Genomic DNA, 18,621 nt, shown 5'->3' with positions numbered 1-18,621 from the left:
TAAGAATAATATATTATAGTAAAAGTATAATAATAAACAAAGTGGTCAAAATTAGAAAGGTGGTGAAAATTAACAAAAATATTAAGAGTGAAGTGTTCGGAGGGTAGAACCTTACGGGCTAGCAACTTTTGAATCTGTATATTCTTATGTTCATACCCTTCTTGCCGTGTCCATACCGTTCACCCCTAATAAGAACTCACCAACCGTTTAAAGTTTTCTAATAAATGTTTTATTAAAGTAAATATGCTTGTCATAATACATATCATCATAGAAAAAGGTACCTGCACATTTTTTGTTTCATTGTTTTCTTATTATGTAACGTCCAAACTTACGCTATCAAACTTGCACGTTGCAACAAGTACTAAACGAAGAATAAACTACAAAAATTTAACGTGGTTGGTTAAACGATTAGTTAAATATGTGAGTTAGAATACAAAAATAAAAACAGAATAAATAAATATTAATAGTGATAAAAAAAACCTTAAAATAAGACAAAGAAAATATGTAACATGGGAATAAATTGTTGTTTTGGCCTTTACTTTTAAGTTAGTTTGTTGTTTTGGCCCTTAAACGTTTTATCTTACTAAGAGATAATAGAAGTTAGTCTAAGGAGCCAAAACCACAATCAAATTTAAACGTTAGGGGCATAGTCAGATAAATCACGGTACACTCCGTTACGGGTATGCGGTTCGCTAGGCTAGACGAACTCGGTACGGAGGAGGGTAGGTTCATTTCGGTACGAACAGGTACAGTGTACCATGTAGTTCGGTTCAATGCACCACATTAAAATCTAGCTATTTATAATTTATATATATTATAAATTTAATTTAATACTTTTTATGTATAAATATATAAGTTTAATGATCAAATGTAAATTAGTGGTAATAGAGAGGGTTAATTGATAGAAACAAACTAATTTTACATCTTCCTCTTCCCGGCGAGGAAGTTTCAGTCTTAATTGATTTGAAATCGAAGAGTCGCAGGTTCTAACTGGTTTGGAGCGAAGTTCCAGAATTCCCTCCAAACAAGGAATGATCGAATTAAGTTAATTTGGATCGAACGTACCTTAAATTTTTTTTTTTTTCATAACTAAACATAATCATATTATACAAATATAGATATATAAAAAGAGCTATGAGACGTAAACCATATAGATGAAAAACAATTTACTCTTCAGCATATTAACAAGTAGCTAAGGTAAAATTACACTTATACCCATTCATTTAACATAAGAATGAAATGGAGGCTATGGAGCTAGTCATGTAAAGAAATGACAAGAAATGTAAACACATACATAATCTTTTCTTTCCTCATTCTATTTCCAAAAATACATCTTTGACCCTTCACATATCATCTTTTGTATACTCATGATTCTGAGAGTTATAGTTCTTTAGGGGGTCACCGTGTAATTTTATTTTCTATAAGTAACATTTATTCTAGGCATTGGCTTTCATAACCTTTTACTTCTATTTCCAGTATGTCCCTCTTATTAATTACACTTTTATTATTACTCTGTTGTTATAATCTTTTGTGTGTCCCTTCACTTGCAAGAGCTACACCAAACAGTGAAGCATCGGCTCTTTTAAAATGGAAAGCCAACCTTGATAAACAAAGCCAATCAGTTCTCTCATCATGGGTTGGAAGCAACCCGTGTCATAACAACTGGACAGGAATCGGTTGTAGTAACGGTACTGCAGCTGCACAAAGTGTTTGTGACAAACATCACCGTTAGATATGTGTACTTAACAGGTACACTTGGTGATCTTGATACGTATTCCTTACGAAATCTTGAAACTTTTGATCTTTCGTTTAATTTGCTCTATGGCCACATTCCTTCCAGCATTGGGAGCATGCCAATCTCAGACAATTATACCTAGGCGGTAATAACTTCTCAGGGGTGATTCCATCCGAGATAGGAATGCCAAAATCTTTAACTGATATTTCTTTGTATAGGAACGATCTTAGTGGTCATATCCCAGATACTGTTGGTAACCTCAAAAAGCTAGTTACTATTGACTTAGGTACCAATCAACTTGAGGGACCCATCCCTCCAGAAATTGGGAAAATGAGTTTGATCCAATACATTGACTTCTCTTCCAACAATCTTAATGGAGCCATTCCTTCCTCAATAGGAAATTTAACCTCTCTTTATTTCCTTTATCTGTATGGTAATCAACTGTCTGGGTCCATTCCATCTGACCTTGCTCGGGCTCGGGATCTCATAGATCTTGAGATTAGCGGTAACTATATCACAGGTACCATTCCAATTACTTTCCGAAATTTCAGTAGGCTAGGAAAGATGCACTTAAGTAATAATTTCATGTCCGGGTCGATTCCAAGTTATTTTGCAAATTACACTCTGCTTACAAAGTTGTCCTTATATAATAACAAGTTCAGTGGTTCCATCCTTCAGAAATTGGGACTTTGAGTGTGGTCCAAAATATTAACTTCTCTTTAAATAATCTTACTGGGGCCATTCCTTCTTCAATAGGAAATTTAACCTCTCTCCATTACCTTTCTCTGTATGGTAATCAACTTTTTGGGTCTGTCCCATCCGAACTTGCTCGTGATCTCATAGATCTTGATATTAGCACTAACCATATCACAGGCACCATCCCAGTTACCTTTAAAAATTTGACTAGGATAGAAAGGATTTACTTAGGTGAGAACTTCATATCTGGGTCGATTCCAAATTTTGTAACAAATTACACTCAGCTTGTAGACTTTGACATAGGTGCAAACAATTTCAGTGGCGTCATATCACCTGAATTGGGAAAGAGAACAGCTCTCGAAGGATTGGGCTTGCTCATGAATAATTTTGTGGGTTTCATTCCTCAAGATATGAATTTAACTAAGATGGAAATATTCTATTTATCTTATAACATGTTCTCTGGTCCTTTACCAGACAATATATGCGTCTCCGGGTCACTCACACATTTCACAGTGAACGACAATCTCTTCTCCGGCCACGTACCAAAGACCTTGAAAAACTGTAGTAGCTTAGTCAGAGTTCGCCTTGACAATAACCAACTGACCGGAAACATCTCTCAAGATTTTGGGATATATCCAGAGTTGGATTATATGGATTTGAGTTACAATAAGTTATATGGTGAGGTGTCTAGCAACTGGGGGTCGTGTCCAAAATTAACTAGCTTAAGGATATCCAACAACAACTTGTCTGGAAAAAGACCTTCAAATCTAGGAGAAGCGACAAGATTAGTAAGGCTTAATCTTTCATCAAATCACTTGGTCGGTGAAATTCCAACAAGCTTTAAAAGATTAAGCTCACTAATGAACTTGAACTTGGATGACAATAAGCTATCAGGTACAATTCCTTCAGAGTTAGGTAATTTGAACAACTTAGAAGAGCTTAACTTAGAAAAAAAAGTCTCTTATGGGGCCAATCAATGAAAAATTAGGAGAATGCTTAAAGTTAAGGATCTTGAACTTAAGTAGTAATAAACTTGAGGGAGCTATTCCTGTACAAATTTCCAAGTTGGGTCAGTTAGAATCCCTTGATCTAAGTGAAAACAATTTGACTGAGAGAATACCATCACAGCTTGGGGGGTTTGACTGTTATACAAACGTTAAACCTCTCTCACAATAATCTCACAGGCTCTATTCCTTCAAGTTTCACTGTGTTGAAAAGTTTAACCACAGTCGATATATCCTTTAATCAATCAGAGGGCCCACTTCCAAAGATGAAAGTATTTGAAGATGCTCCAATGAAGGCACTTGGACACAACAAAGGGTTATGCGGAAACAACACAGGGTTAGTATGTCCCATCCAACCAAGAATTCAAAGTAGTAAAAAGAAAGTTTCGACTGTGATTCCAATCATGCTTCCTATATTAGGATTCCTATTGCTCGTGTTTTTAACTGTCATCATATTATGCTATCTCCGTAAAAGAAACGCAAATGAAACCATTGGGCCACAAGAGACACGAGCAAAACCTTTTACCATTTGGAGCTATGATGGGAATATGGTGTATGAACGAATCATTGAGGCCTTGGAGAACTTTGACTCGAAGTATGTTGTTGGGGTTGGTGGATATGGAACTATTTATAAAGCAGAAATGTCACTTTTTATAAAGCAGAAATGTCATCTGAACTTTTTGCAGTGAAAAAAATTCATGCACCAGAAGATGGTGAGTTGCAAAATCTTAAGAGTTTTGAAAACGAGATCCAAACGTTGACAGAAATACGCCATCAAAATATCGTCAAACTCTACGGATTTTGTTCACATTCTCGCCACTCGGTTTTGGTGTATGAGTTCTTGGCAGGAGGGAGCTTAAGGAACATATTGCTTAAGGAACATGGAACAGGCTGTTGAATTTGATTGGAAAAAAAGGGTGATGGCTGTTAAAAGTATTGCGAAGGCATTATCCTATATGCACCATGATTGTTCACAACTGTAAAAAACAATGGATACCAGAAATACTAAAAACCTTTATTCACCAATCGATCTTGAATCTTACAGCGGAAGTCAACAACTCTTCAATACACAAGATCACAAACACAGTGATCTTATCACAAACTCTCAAACTATCTAACAGACTATCAGTTCATAGAACAATGAACCTAACCCTAGAACTTGCTATCGATTACAGAGAGAATAACAAGAAAAATCAAGAAGAGTTTGTTATTGTGTGTGTTAGATAATAAACTCTAACACCCCTTTTATATATCTCAAATTAATACAACTGAGATGATTAAGAGTTAATATCTCAGTTGTGATAAGAAATCTGCCCGAGGCCCAACAAAGCTCCAGCCCATCTCAGCAAGCTCCAGCCCATTAAAGCTCCAGCCCACCAGATCCAGTCAACGAGACCAATAAAATGAACCTCATTAAAAAAACAAAACAAACAATTACTTAAACAAAATATAACTAGAAAACAATATTGAATTGCAAGAAATAGAAAATAACATTTTACCATGAATATTTTCTACACCCCTCCTCAATTCAATAGCCGAAAACATCATGCATATGAAGCAACATGCACATCTTAGCATGATCATTTATCAACAATCCTTTAGTGAACACATCAACCACTTGATTCTTAGACTGAATGCTCACAGTTTTAATACAACCACTAGCAATTTTTGCTCTTAAGAAGAACAAATCCAACTCAAAATGTTTAGTCCTGTCATGGAAGACAGGATTGGCTGCAATAGATATTGCAGCAGTACTGTCACAAAACAAACTTATAGGTAAACAAACTTTTACCTTAAACTCACTCAAAAGATTTTTAATCCAAATTATTTCACATGCAGCTGAACACATTGCTCTGTATTCTGCCTCTGCAGAAGACCTTGACAAAGTATCTTGTTTTTTGATTTTCCAGGAAATTAAAGAATTTCCTAAGAAAACACAAAATCCTGTAACAGATTTTCTAGTTTCCAAACATTTGGCCGAGTCATAATCAGAATATGCACATAACTCAAACGAATCACTTTTGCTAAAAAGAATACTTTTACCAGGTGCCCCTTTTAGATACCTTAGTAACCTTAAAGCAATTTGTAAGTGTGATTTGCGAGGTTTATGCATATATTGACTTAGATAATGCACAGCATAAGCAATATCAGGTCTAGTATGACACAAATATATTAACTTACCAACAAGTTTTTGATAACCAGTAATATTAGTTAACATTTCATCACCTTTTTTCCACATATTGGCAATAATGAAATGTTGATCAATTGGGTTACTTACAGGTTTGCATCCTAACATGTCATACTCTGCAAGTAAGTCCAGACAATATTTCCTTTGTGATAAACACAATCCCATATCACTTTTAATTACTTCAATACCAAGGAAATATTTTAGTTCACCAAGATTTTTAATTAAAAACTTGGTTTTTAAATATTCCTTAACTTTCAAAATCTCAGATTGAGAATTACCAGTTAACACAATATCATCCGCATACACAAGTAGAACTAAAAATACAGATTTGTTAGACAAAACAAACATAGAATAATCACACATACTTTGAACAAAACCTAGTTCAAGTAACACTTTTACAAGTTTCTCATTCCACATTCTAGGAGCTTGCTTTAAACCATATAAAGACTTTTTTAATTTGCAAACCCTAGAATCATTTTTTGAATGATAACCTTCTGGTAAATCCATATAAACATCCTCATGTAAATCTCCATATAAAAAAACATTGTTAATATCTAACTGATATATAGACCAAGTATTTTGAACTGCTAGAGATAGAATACATCTCACAGTAACCATTTTCACAACAGGTGAAAAGGTTTCAAAAAAATCTACACCTTCTTTTTGACTAAAACCTTTAGCCACAAGTCTGGCCTTTTACCTTTCTATCTCTCCTATGGATTTATACTTTATTTTAAAAATCCATTTACAACCTATGGTCTTTCTATTAGAAGGTAATTCAACAAGATCCCATGTATCATTTCTATGAAGAGCTTCAAGCTCATTATTCATAGCAATCATCCAGTTAGGATCATTTACAGCCTCATGAAAGTTCCTAGGTTCACAACTTTTATTTAACACAGAAGCAAAGCACATATTATGAACAGACAAATTAGAGTAGTTTATCACTTTTTCCAAACCATATTTCACTTTTCCTTCAATAACAAAATCATTTAAAGTTTTTGGAAAAACTACATTCCTAGTAGACCTTCTAGGAATAGTAGGGATGTTCTCTTCAACATTAGTTCCCCAGAATTATCACCTATATGTTGGTGCATTTTGTGACCGTCGCTATGCAATTCTGTTCAGCGGAAACGAAGTACGAAGTTAGAACAACTTCGCCATAGGCGAAGTTGTAACAAGTTCGCCTACAGGCCCAAGCCCAAGCCCGCGAAGTTGTGTATCTATATATAGGTGTGTCTTGTTTAGGTTTGAGAATCCAGAAAATTAGAGTATTGTGTGTTCAGTTCAAGTAGCTAGAGAGAAACAGAGAGGCAGAGTCGTGTGGGACGGCCCGAGGTAGAGCTCACCTCGGGTCGGCCGTGTCTTTGTTTTTGTTCGTTTTGTAACATGGTTTGGTTATGATATAAAAGATCTGCAGATGTGTTTATCCCATTCGTGTGTTTGTTCGTGTATGTGTTTGTGTGTAATTGTGTTCTTCGTCTTCTACACCATTAAACGAGTCTAGGAGGATTCCGCACTCCTAGACCTCGTGCGGATCTCGTATCGATCGGCGACGCCCCGGGGGGACCTACAAGTGGTATCAGAGCCTTAGGCTCTTATGCTATGGTTCGAGATCTGCGTTTTGGTGTTTCTGGCACGTTTCTGATGCGTTTTTGGCCGAACAGCCGCCGCAGGCGAAGTTATGGGGTTCAGGCGAAGTTGTCGCTTAAATTTTAGGGTTTATGCGAAGTTATCAGTCAGACGAAGTTATGGACATGCGAAGTTATGGACAGGCGAAGTTAAGGAGGGGCGAAGTTGACTTTTAGGCGAAGTTGATTTTAGGCGAAGTTAAAAAAAAAATTAAAAAAAAAATTAAAAAAATTTGTTTGGAGTTTTTGTCTGTATGGCCAGGTGTACACGATTATTGTGAGACCGAAGACGTTGTTCCGTCAACGAGTGAAACTTGTTATCTCTTGGTCTTACGTGTGAACAAATACGTGTCAACTCTGGATTTGGAGTTGAGGTTGTGAATGGGATATTGATTGAAACTGGATATTGACACATATTTGGGTGTTTGTGGGCAATGAAATAGTTGTTGTTCGAGGTTGACCAACTGAAGAAAGTCAAATTGAACTGAAGGTTTTTGTCATTACTGGATTACGGTCAGAGCATATTATTTATGTTATTTTCAAGGCGTTCGAGAATTGGATCCTGAAACGTGATGCTTATTTATTAAAGTGTAAATTCTGGAACAAGTTGGATTTAATCGGGAATTATAGTGTTTATGTTCTTGATCGTTATCCCTGGTGATTGAAGATGCTTCGGATTAATTAATGGTCATGTGTGTTAGATTCTGTCAAGGTGGTTTTGTGATGAAATTGATCACTTGATGTTGAGTAGTTGAAGATTAAACCTTATCGTGTGCCGACGTGTTGGTGAAGTCGTGGAGGGAGCCTAACTTCACGTGTTGGTGAAGTTAGAAGAACTTCACGTGTTGTGAAGTCAGAAGGACTCACGTGATTGGTTGAGATGATCAATTAGGCACGGGGATGCATGCATTTCAAAGACCTCAATCTATATAGTCGGAGAAGCTTACACTGAAGGGGAGATCTGATATAGAAGACGCTGGGTGATTGGTAGATTTGTGAAGCTACAAGACAGTTTCAGACACGGCTGGTTGAAGAGCAAACAGAAGATCATCAGTTAAGAGGGAGTCTGTTGGTGCATGTTTTGTAACAGATGATCTTTTGTGTTTGTTAGAATTGAGAGCAACGGTCAAAGGGGAGTCTGTTGGTGCATTTTGTGACCGTCGCTATGCAATTCTGTTCAGCGGAAACGAAGTACGAAGTTAGAACAACTTCGCCATAGGCGAAGTTATAACAACTTCGCCATAGGCGAAGTTGTAACAACTTCTGCCATAGGCGAAGTTAGAACAACTTCGCCTTAGGCGAAGTTAGAACAACTTCGCCTTAGGCGAAGTTATAACAACTTCGCCTACAGGCCCAAGCCCAAGCCCGCGAAGTTGTGTATCTATATATAGGTGTGTCTTGTTTAGGTTTGAGAATCCAGAAAATTAGAGTATTGTGTGTTCAGTTCAAGTAGCTAGAGAGAAACAGAGAGGCAGAGTCGTGTGGGACGGCCCGAGGTAGAGCTCACCTCGGGTCGGCCGTGTCTTTGTTTTTGTTCGTTTTGTAACATGGTTTGGTTATGATATAAAAGATCTGCAGATGTGTTTATCCCATTTGTGTGTTTGTTCGTGTATGTGTTTGTGTGTAATTGTGTTCTTCGTCTTCTACACCATTAAACGAGTCTAGGAGGATTCCGCATTCCTAGACCTCGTGCGGATCTCGTATCGATCGGCGACGCCCCGGGGGACCTACACTATATCACTAGTTCCTATCTCATCCTGAACCCTACCAGTTTCAAATTCAATACCACTAGTTTGCTGATGTTCAGCCCTACTTACAATGGTATTAGCATCTGTCTCTGGCTGCTCAAACTCATGAGAGGAATCATTGTTTGGATCCTCATCATTGGGTAAAAGATCATCCACAGACTGTCCAGGGTTTAAACAATCATATAAGTCAAAACAATTTAAGTGTGTAATTTCAGAACTAGAATTAGTTTCTTGTAAAACTTCATTATTTTTAAAAGGAAAAATTGTTTCATAAAATTTTACATCTCTTGAAAACAAAAACTGTTTTTTCTCTAAACTCCACAACTTGTAACCTTTTTTACTATTAGAATAACCAACAAATACACACTTTTTAGCATTACTGCCAAACTTATTAGATTTGTTTAAAATAGTGCTAAAACACAAACACCCAAACATTCTAAGATGACCTAAAACAGGCTTAAATCCAAACACACACTCATATGGTGATTTACCATTCAACATAGATGAAGGGGTCCTGTTGATTAAATAAGTAGCAGTTAGAATACATTCAGACAGACCAGAAGTTTAAAGGAATTCTACTTTGAAATAACAAGGACCTAGCAACATTAAGCAAATGTCTATGCTTCCTTTCAACAATACCATTTTGTTGAGGAGTATGAACACAAGAAGTTTGATGAATGATACCATTATCAACACAAAAACATTTCATTTGATTATTAACAAATTCTGTACCATTATCACTTCTAAAGACCTTTACTAACTTGTTAAACTGAGTTTTGATCATATTTGAGAAACATTTAATATGATAAAAAACTTCATTTTTATTTTTCATTAAAAAAACCCACACAGCCCTTGAGTAATCATCAACAATTGTTAAGAAGAATCTAAACCCTCTTTGCTTGGAATCCTATAAGGTCCCCAAACATCAAGATGGATTAGTTCTCCTAAATTTTTTGAAACATGATCACTTAAGGGAAAAGGTTCTCTATGTTGTTTAGCCTTGTGGCAAACCTCACAAGGGGTATCATTCTCAATTTTGTTTATCTTTAAAGATTTCTTCAACACTTTCAACAAAATGTCAGAAGGATGACCTAACCTAGCATGCCAAAGATTAACACTACTACAGCTAGTATAACACACCTTATCAGACATAGAAGAACCACCACAAAAATACAATCCATCAAGCTGTTTACCAGCACCAGGACATTCTTTGTTAAAGAGTCCTGAATATAACAATTTTCTTCATTAAAGGATACAATCAACTTGCTATATTTAGCTAACTTATAAACAGATATCAAATTGACACAGTAACCAGGAACCACAAAGACATCACATAAAGTAACATTATCATTTATTCTAATATTACCAATTTTGGTTACAGTAGCACATGTACCATTTGGATGTCTAACTGTTATATTCAGATCAGAAACATCAACTTGATTTATCAAGTCCTTATCAGACATAACCATATGTTGGTTAGCCCAGAGTCAATCACCCAACCAGGACAAGACTCATTACTATTAAAACTGTTAAAGCTATACCAGCAACTAGAGTTACCAGAAAAAACCAAGGATTACAATTACCTGACACATTACAGCTTTGAACATTGTCACCAGGCTTATCATTCAAAAGACTTAACAATCTAGAGACTTGATCAGGAGTGAGTCCACCATTAGGAGGATTATTAGAAACACCTGGAACATCACTAACAACATTGTTATTTGTCACCACTTTCTTTCCTAAATTATTTATAGGTTTCATCCATGAAGAATAGCCAACAATCTCAAAAAAATTTTCAACACTATGACCCATTTTATTACAATGAGAACATTTAACACCTTGATTAGGGTTTCTAGCAATGTTTCTTTATACTCAAAATTTTGATTTGTCTTAGAGACAATCCAATTCCTTGGGTTTGTCCCTTTAAAGAACCATTGCTAGAATTCCTATGAGACTCTTCCCTAGAAACAATAGCAAAAACATCCTTAACAGTAGGAAGCTCCTCTTTTAACAACAAAGCAGTTCTAACAGATTCATAACTACTATCAAGACCCATCAAGAATTGCATTAGTTTGATTAAATGATTAAAGTTGTTAAATTCTTGAGAAGCATCACAAGTACAGGAAGGCAATTGCAAAATTTGATCCAGTTGTTTCCACATTATGTTTAACTTGTGATAGTATTCAGTAACAGACTGATTACTTTGTGTAAACATATTAATTTTTTGATACAGATTGAAAACAACAGACCCATCCACTTTATCATAAGTTTCTTTCAAATCTTTCCAAACTTCAGTAGCTAGTTTAGAGTAAACTTGCCCTAAATACAATTCTTCAGACACAGAATTCAACAACCAAGTAAGAACTACAGAATTGCACCTATCCCACGGTCTAGAAAGAACTACATCAGTATCAGATTTTTCACAAGTACCATCTATAAAACCAATTTTATTTTTCACTTGTAGAGCAAGCATCATAGCATTAGACCAAACCTTGTAATTCTCAGTCCCCTTCAATTTTATACTCACAATAGTGAGACTACTTGAATCACTAGCATGTAAGTACAAAGGATCACTAGCTTCAAGTTTGCTAACCAACGTATTATTATTAACAACACTACTAGAAGCATTATCATCACCCATATTAACAAATAAAGAAAAAACAATCACATAGAAAGAAACAAGAAACACACAACCCTAGAATGCTTAATGCAACACAACAACCGGGCAATTACCCCTCTGGTAACAACAAGATGCCTAAATGCACAAGAAAAGAGAAAGAATAGAAAGATGTAACCCGAGAGCGCCCAAGTTAGGGTATTCCTTCCAAGAGTCAAGACTGTAACCTTCACTTAGGGTTACAGATCTATGACAGAATATTGATCACACGAATAGATGACTAGAGATACACCGATCTTGAAGCGAAACGAAACCCAAATATTAGGGTTTCAACTCGAAACCCTAATTTATGATTATCACCCAAGCGTCTTCAGAAATCAAGAGCAACGTAACTATGATACCGTAAAAAAAATGGATACCAGAAATACTAAAAACCTTTATTCACCAATCGATCTTGAATCTTACAGCGGAAGTCAACAACTCTTCAATACACAAGATCACAAACACAGTGATCTTATCACAAACTCTCAAACTATCTAACAGATTATCAGCCCCTAGAACTTGCTATCGATTATAGAGAGAATAACAAGAAAAATCAAGAAGAGTTTGTTATTGTGTGTGTTAGATAATAAACTCTAACACCCCTTTTATATATCTCAAATACAACTGAGATGATTAAGAGTTAATATCTCAGTTGTGATAAGAAATCTGGCCCGAGGCCCAACAAAGCTCCAGCCCATCTCAGCAAGCTCCAGCCCATTAAAGCTTCAGCCCATCAAAGCTCCAGCCCATCAGATCCAGCCAACCAGACCAATAAAATGAACCTCGTTAAAAAAACAAAACAAACAATTACTTAAACATAATATAACTAGAAAACAATATTGAATTGCAAGAAATAGAAAATAACATTTTACCATGAATATTTTCTACAACAACCAATCATCCACAGGGAACAAGCGGCAATGTTCTATTTGATTTTGAATGGGTTGCTCATGTGTCTGATTTTGGCACCGCCAGACTATTGAAACCTGACTCATCCAACTGGACTTCTTTTGCCGGAACATATGGTTACATTGCTCCAGGTATAAATTGACCATTCAACTACTAATAGTATACACATGACGTTGACCTGAGATTTTGTTTCGCAGAGCTTGCATACATGATGGAAGTGAATGAGAAGTGTGATGTTTACAGCTTTGGTATGGTACATTAGAAGCTATAATGGGTAAGCATCCAGGAGATCTCGTCACATTGTTAGAAGACGCACAAGGCATACCTCATACTGAATTTTTGGACAACCGCCTTCCTCCACCCGTGGAACTAGTTGCTGAGCAAGTGAAATTACTTGTCGAGGTTGCATTCTCATGCGTGTGTGAGAACCCTCACTCTAGGCCGTCAATGATGAATATTACTCTTAACCTCTCTAATAAGAGGCGTGCAACTAAAAGAAACACGATTTCCCTCTGAAACTTGGAGAGGAACCTTCACTTCAATACTCTTAATATCGTAGTATGTTTGTTTTCCTTTCATAGATAAACTTACATGATATGTTGTTCTATATTAATTCTATGATTTTCTTTTTAGTATATGAACTTAATTTACGTACATCTAGTCGTTAAAAACTAGCACTATTCATAGGACAATATTTATGGAACCTACAACTAAACAACTTCAGAAGCATCGAAAACTCTTCCTCAAATTGCTGAAGTGATCTGCCGACTTCGTTTTCTCTATTTAATTCCCATCAAAAAGGCTAGAAGCCCTCTTACTATTGCAGCCCAATTTGTTTGATTTGAAGCCCAATAACTCATGTCATGTTACTACTGGAGCACATAAAGCCGGTACAGTACTTGACTGAAAAAGCCGGGTATGACCAACAACACGGTATTGTACGTAACCAGTTCTAAACCCGACCCTACCTATCGGTTATACATAGGATATAGTATTTCGTCCTAGACCCTGACTTGATCAGAAACCAGTTATTGTAAACCCCAGGTATTCCTACATAGCCTAGTATCGGGTTTGACCTTAGCAGCTTTATAGCCGTTGGAGCATGAAGCCATGAAACTATACCAGTTTTTATTTTTTGTTTTCTTATTTATTGATTTTTTATTTTTTACATTGTAAATCCTCTTTAATAGTACAAGTATTTAGTGGATGATTTGATTTAATGACAACACTGTAACGCTATCTGCCATTTTAAACGAAAAAAATGCACTATAAACGCTCCCAAAATACTAACACACTAATTATAGGGCTTCTGAAAGTTTTCAGTCTTTTGTTTCAATCTTTTGTTATTGCTGGTGCTGTCAAGCCATAGGATTGTGTTAGAAACCATTTCTACAACGAGGAACCTAACTATCTGGGGACATTTTGATTAATATAAAATGTCAATGGTCCCAACAAAGCGCCATTCAAGTATTGTGGTTCGTTTTTATAACAGGAATCAAACACGATTTTTGAAAAAAAAAAAAAAGTTAGAAAGCATGCAAGGTGTTAAAAGCCGTTCCTAAACGATAACTAGTATAACAATGACTTTTAACAGAAATATTTGGAGTTTCAATGTTGAAAGCACTCTAGAAAGCATGACAAAGTTCGCAACTTGAGTTGGTTTGTCGCTATACCACTTTGATAACGAGTGCTTGACGCGTCTCATCTAAAAAGAATTTCCAAACATGTTATAATTATGTAAGTTACCAAAATATCTAAATAGGACATTTTTTTAAAGGAGTGTAACAGTTTACTCAACTTATTTTACCTCTTGATAAGTTAAAATTCAAAAGTCCTTTTTGTTTGCCAAACAATTTGTATCTTTTTGAAAAATTAATAAGTTATAAGGAGACTCAAATAAGCAATCCAAACACCACCTTTGTTAACAAACCCTAAAAGTCTTATCCATCCTTTGTTTCAAGATCGAAATTATTTCGGCGAAATACCATCGGATTTTAAAAGCTTAATAAAACCCACCAAGTAATTATCACAATCGCCTTCACCATAAGACTTTTTCAAGGAGGAGATAGTGGCCGTCGCAATCGACTCGACCATAGAACTTACGAGGAGGAAGAAGAAGTAGGAACCGAGAGATCCAACCACGTTAGATGACCAAATAGATTAAATGCTCTTTTAATTTATAGGACCCCATCAGCCCTTGTAATTTTCGTAACACTTCAAACACTGGGTCGTCATAGACTCATAGTCATATCATATCATTAAATTGAAAAATTGATTTAGGAGAGATTTTTCAAATTGAAAGGATTTTTTTTATATTTTTTTAAGTAGGAAACAAAAAAGGAGTATAAATGATTTATATGAGAGAGAATGAATGATTTTGGTTTGTAGGCGATTCACAATCTAAAATGATGGATCTTGAAAGCTTTACATGAGTTGTCAGCTATTGTCAAGTAACATGAAAGTTTTGTTGGTGTTTCATCATTTGAAGTGAAAAAACTAGTTTGAATATTTTAGGATCCGTCATTTGAAATGACATCTTAAATCATACTCGTCAGACAAGTACATCTTTGATTTTGTGTGACAACATTTATCATGGAATAACTAAAAATATTCAAAATAGTTCCGCAATTTGAAATACGGAATATCGACAAAACTTTCACGTCTCCATATAAAAGCTGAAACACATGTAAAACTTGTAAATCCACCAATTAAAATGACGGATCATCTAAAACACAAAAAATAGTTCTATATCCTAAAAGCCATTTTCCCAACACTTTTCTTCCCATTTTTAAAAAAGAAAAAATATAGAGGCCAAGATAACAAGAGGTCATCATGGTACATTTGTCCATTTCCAATTGTTAAATTTGTAAAGATAGTTATAATTTAAAAATTAAAATCGAGATAACAAGAATAAGTCGTGTACATCTGTCCATTTTGAAAAGTTAGTTATTATTAATTTGTGCTTGAGTCTTGACTTAACTGTTAGACATTTTTATGACAATTTGATCACGATAAGTTTTACATACAAGTGGATGGTGCTAACTGCTAACTGCTAACTTGCTAAGACGCATATCCGAGTTGATTCAGACATGAGAATTCATAGACTTGGACTCTACCGAGCACTAATAGGACCGACTATACTTTCAGAACCCCACAATACGCTTTTAACTACGTCTCCCACTATTAGAACCGACTATACTTTCTAGGATGTGTGACTAGGGGTGTAAACTTTAATGACTTGGGCTCGATTTTGAGGTTGACTCCTTTCAGGTTTTATTTCTATAGCACGAGCTCAATTTGTAAATTAATAGTTTTTCAAGCTCAAACACAGATGTGGCTCGCGTAGCTTATTATTAATAAAATGTATTTGTACATTTATTATTATTATTATTATCATTATTTTGATATAAATATATGCTTAAAATATTTATATATAAATAATATATCTTATTTAGCTACATTTTCATATATAGTAATAGTTATTTATATTATATATAAAATATTAAATAAACATGTATAAACAATATGGGCTCTGTTAAGTTCATACATTCAAGCATGATAAGCAAAGCTTTGGCTTGGGCAGGTTTATTATACAAACTTAATTTTAGTTTAGAGTGTGTTTAAGCTCAACTTAATTCCATATTTTAGCGACTGGGCTGATTTAGGTTAAGGCTCTATCATACTCTTATTTACAGAAAATCCAAAGAGAAGACTTGCAATAAGAAGTAGAAAAAATTCCATTTTAAATTAGTGGTACTCAACTAGTGTGATGTGGTGAAGACGTAATGGAAATTCGGTCAGTATTGGCCCTTACAATTTTGGTGCAGTTGTTGTATATATGTTATAGCAACCTAAAAAATAAAGTCATAATATGACCAAAAGAATATGCACACGGGTTTGTTGTGGTGACAGATCGGTTATGCTCATCAAAACGTAACCGCAAAAAAATTACATCGTAATTTAACAAAATTGTAATTAATATAAAACGATGAAAAATGTATTTAACTATATTTTAGGTTTCACTTTATATAAAATACAAAATATAATATTCAATCATTTATTAAAAGGGGAAAAGACAAACTAAAGGGATTGGGGGGGGGGGGGGGGGGTGTTGAACTAGCCAACGGAGGGCAAACATGGGCCTGGAGGGATTCGATCCCATGCCTCAGCGTAACATACGCAAGAAACTTAGTGAACATGCATATTCATTATGCTTTTTTATTTCCGCTCAAATATTAAAAGTTTAATGTCTAGTATTATTGACACAACCACCACTTTTAATATATACAGTATAATAGAACACCACAAGCCATTGTAATTTCCACACACTTCAAATATAGGGTCATTCTACTCATATCAGAACCCCACAAGGCATTGTAATTTCCACACACTTCAAATATAGGGCCATTATTTAAGAAAAATGCGTTTGTATCGGGAGAAAAAATTTTAGAAGTCTTGATAGTTAAGTCAAGATAAGAATAAGAAATCAAGAATAAGTCAGGTACATCTGTCAATGTTTCATTTGTGGATCGATAAATTTCTAAAAATAATAAAAGTTATCCTCTAGACAGTTATTTATTCTACGTCATGAATCATGACTGCTTTCCTGTTATTGATTAGTATTTATTTATTATCAGTTTTATATGTTCTCAAATTTTGAATTATTACAAAATTGAGTTTTAGGATGACAATTTTGATTTTAACATCTAACATACACCCCTCCCTCTGTATATAAGGGTGGATGAAATGAGAGCAGAAGGGACGCAATGCCACCTCGATATTGGTGAACACCACCTCACCTCCCTTGATACCGACAAAAAAAAAGAAAATTTGGCTTGGTGACGCCGCGCTCCATCCCGTCGTCAACGGTAATATTAAAAAAAACAAACAATTATTTTTACCCCATAAATTAACCTTTATTCAACCAATTTATAAAAACATTAAAGTTCTGTTTGGTTGAAGGCAGTGGAATGAATAAGGAATAGAATGAACAAAGTAATGAAATGAATAATTACTATTCATTTGTTTTCTTTGGTTAAGTTATGAGAATGAAATGAATTAAAACTTTACGTTGTTTGGTTGAAAAAAAACGTATGAATAAAATACAAATATTAAAGATACACATGACTAAAATTATGAAAAGAAAACTAACAAAAAAAATGACAATAGCGACGGGTTGATGGTGGTGTCATAAGAACATCTTCAGAGGTGCCAACATGACATCATTTGAAATTTCAACAAAACCTTAAAGCATGGATGACACCGTTGAGGCGTGACATTAGAATTCTAACAGTTGATAGTAGGGATGAGATTTTTCCTGAATACCCGTACCCGTACATTTTCAGTACCCGTACTTGTACTCGAACCTGTACCCGTACGTGTCTATTGGGTACGACTATGGGTACCCAAATTTACTGATTAGAGGTACGGGTACTTTCGGGTACAGGTACGAGTACAAGTACGGGTATTATGGGTACTGGTACCCGTTTAGAATATGTAGGGGCTTTTATTAGATTTTCAACATTCATTACTTAACTTTCAAGCCGAATTTTCAAAACATAATATATATTAGTTGAATAAGTTCATTCTCTATCAATATATGTATATTCATATATTGTGTATTCGTATATTATTATTTCATGCATGTGTAATTATGTATATCATTTAATAACATGTATTAACTTTCTCTCTTGTTTTTCTATAAAAATTGAGGAAGCAATAAACAAATAAAAGGAAAAGAGAATGAATTTTATATTATGGTTGATTTGTTTCATTTTTAATTTTGGTATTAAGTTTTGGTTGCGGTATTACGGTTCTGGTTGTGGTAGCTGTTTTGGTATTACAGATAATTGATTGTCGATAGCGTACCGTTACCGATACCTAGTTTAGTGGAGATTTAAAAAAAATAAAAAAATAAAGGGGCACCAAAGCGAGTACCGTACCCAAAGCACCTGTACCCGTACCCGTACCCGTACCGGTACCCGTACTCGTACCTTATAATTCAGGTACGGGTATGGGTACCAAGATTTACTGATTTTGGGTACGGGTACT

At 35.1% G+C, this 18,621-nt stretch overlaps 1 pseudogene; it reads left to right on the top strand.

The window, feature by feature from the left end:
- The first annotated feature begins 1,382 nt into the window (after positions 1-1,382).
- On the top strand, positions 1,383-13,106 carry LOC143552212 (uncharacterized; annotated as a pseudogene).
- Positions 13,107-18,621: the final 5,515 nt, after the last annotated feature.

The sequence above is a fragment of the Bidens hawaiensis genome, unplaced genomic scaffold (assembly GCF_021521415.1).
Source record: "Bidens hawaiensis isolate Kalapana, Puna unplaced genomic scaffold, B.hawaiensis_p1.1 tig00016829_1, whole genome shotgun sequence".
NCBI lineage: Eukaryota > Viridiplantae > Streptophyta > Magnoliopsida > Asterales > Asteraceae > Bidens > Bidens hawaiensis.
The sequence above is the reverse complement of the archived record's forward strand: the minus strand, read 5'-3'. Positions and strand labels throughout refer to the sequence as shown.